This window comes from Tupaia chinensis, unplaced genomic scaffold (assembly GCF_000334495.1).
Source record: "Tupaia chinensis unplaced genomic scaffold, TupChi_1.0 Scaffold000217_1, whole genome shotgun sequence".
Lineage (NCBI taxonomy): Eukaryota > Metazoa > Chordata > Mammalia > Scandentia > Tupaiidae > Tupaia > Tupaia belangeri.
In genome coordinates this window covers 4854626-4857214 of record NW_006159692.1, presented here as the reverse complement: position 1 = coordinate 4857214, position 2589 = coordinate 4854626, and the positions used below count along the sequence as shown (strand labels likewise).

At 45.3% G+C, this 2589-nt stretch overlaps 1 protein-coding gene across 2 annotated transcripts in view; it reads right to left on the bottom strand.

Moving 5' to 3' along the window:
* EXOC6 (exocyst complex component 6) overlaps positions 1 to 2589 on the bottom strand; it is a 195381-nt gene that overhangs the window by 65922 nt on the left and 126870 nt on the right. The gene's annotated exons all lie outside the window — the stretch shown is intronic.

The window sequence follows — 2589 nt, the reverse complement described above, 5'->3', positions numbered from 1 at the left end:
AACTCTAAAAAAAAAAAAAAAAAAAGATGTGCAACTGAAAAGACCTTTTAATTTAAGAAATCAATTATTCTTCCTTATAGTTTATGTAAGAACCACCAACCTAAAGTTTTACTACATGAGAGGATTTCAAAAAGCTCTCAGGAAAGTTAAAGTATGAATTTATTTTAGTGCAAACAATTCTGAAATACATGCATAATTTTTTAAAGAGGTTTTTGCTATACGCACGTGAGCTCGCCAGACAGACAGAGAGAGGCAGAGACAGAAAGCGAGAAATCACCCCCCAGGGGGGATGGCCATGCCGCAATCCCTTCTCCATTCTCCTCTTGGGATCTTGGGCACGCACGCACATGCGCCCGGCGTGAGTTTTATGCCACTGGGTCCAGGACGCGAACCACGGTCGACTACGTGGGAGTCCAGTAACATAGCCATTACACTAACTGCTGGTCCCTCATAATTTTTTCATAATACACACTTTCTGTGAACACTTTGAAGACCTCCCAATTATGAAACATCTTGCTCAAATGTAAAGAATGTTATTAAATCAGGAAAAAAACATAGAAAATGTTTTATAGAAAATAAAAATAGAAATATAGAAATTATTTTACAGAAAATAAATTTTTTGAGATAATTTCACAAATACCTAAGAATTCCTCTACCTAATAAGATCGGTTTTAATCCATGTTCTGGTTGAACACTCTACAGAACACTGTAACATCTCAGATTCCCAGTAATACAGAATGGATGAGTTACAACACTTTAAATATCAAGATGAATTCCTTTAGTGTGTCTTAATAGTAACTTTGATACTACTTTGAACACAGATTATTTTTTTTTTGGAGTGGGTTTTGCTATAGGGTGCATGCCCTCACCAGAAAGACAGAGAGACAGACAGAAAGTGAGAAATCACCCCCCAGGGGGGATGGCCATGCTGCAATCCTTCCTCCTCCATTCTCTTCTCAGGATCTTGGGCACGCATGCACACGGGCCTGGTGTGAGTTTAAGCCACGGGGTCCAGGACTTGAATCGCGGTCGACTACATGGGAGTCCAGCGACATAGCCATTACGCTAACTCCTGGTCCCAAGACAGATTTTTGATAGACAAATATTCATAGGTCTATCAAAATATACTTATTCTAGCACCCTTAACATTCCCCCATATACCACTTTTATTTATTTGTTAATGATTTTGGTATTGCTGAAGGGCACATGCGATAGAGTGAGAGAGAGAGCATGCGACTGCGAACCACCCAGTGGGGCGTGGTCACACTGCAGTCCCCTTTCCTCCATTCCTCTTTCCCATCGTGCTAGGGCCATGTACATGCCTCGGCAGGTTTGTCAGGCCTTTGGAGTGGGACTCAGACCTCAGCTGGCCGTATGAGAGCCCCTTCACAGTGGCTGACCCTGGTGCTGCAGGCCACACCCCACCCCATACCTCTTTTACACCTCTCATTTGACCAGTCAACCCTGAATTACCATTGTCCCCTGTCAGCCTTTTCTGCTTTCAGCAATTCCCGTATAAGGATATGAAACAGTAACATAAATGCTTGCTCCGGAAGGGACGCGTGTGCGCCTGCATACTCTGCATAAATGGAGCATGTGTAGGGAGCACCATGTTACACAAAATAGATTCTGTAATGTCAAGACTGCACTGAGCAGTGAAAGTATGACATGTACACACCCTAGTCCTCCCTCTGCCTGTTAAACTGAAGGGACAGAATGGAACGTCCTGCAGGAGTGACGGAAACCCCACACCTGATAACTGCAGGCACACTGGCCCACCCAAGCAGCAGGACGAACTTGCCACGTGCTCTTAGGCACAGGTGCTCGTCTAGGAGACTTCACCACCTTGAGAGAAGGCTTCTTTTCTGCTCTCCCCAATGCTGCTCTGCCATTTGCTCCTGGTGCCGTGACCAGCACGTCGCTCCCAGCTGGCCACCCTAAGAGATCTGCAGACCTAGAAACTAAGACCTGGCCTCAGTGCCTGTCCTCCGACCCTCTGGGAGCCTTCCCGGAATAGATAAGGTAGCTCCCTTCCTTCTAGGGTAGATGTTTGGGACATCTGCGGACGCCCACTACTGGCGCTTTGCCTCCGGAGACTGCTCAGGGTGACTGACTAGTGTGAGTTGTTCTCGTCCCTGACTGTTCTGCTGTGCTAAATGTTATGCTATGCAATAAAGTCTGACATCGTGGAAAGACCAAAGCATCCAGTCTCATTCCGCATTGGCAACATGACTATCTTAGAGTTGAAAAACAAAATTTTCACAAACAGGGAAGATTTCTATGCCTATAATATGTGGCATATTTTTATTTCCTTCAAAGCTTCCTTATCTTCAACATAGGGCTCATCAAATTCAGCAGTCTTTCTTTCCTTTTTTTCAACAATCTTTTGAGTGTCCCCTTGAGTGACAGGTTGTGTCTAGATTTTAGCCTTCTATAAGTACCACTGCTGCTGTCCAGGCGCCCCAAGATCGTCAAACTCACTCTGCCTCAGGCGGCAAAAGAGAGTGCAAGGCCAGACAGAGCAGGAAGCGACTAGAGGGGCTGAGGTCTTGAAGGAATGCCTCAAGTTCCGCCACTGATTACACTGGG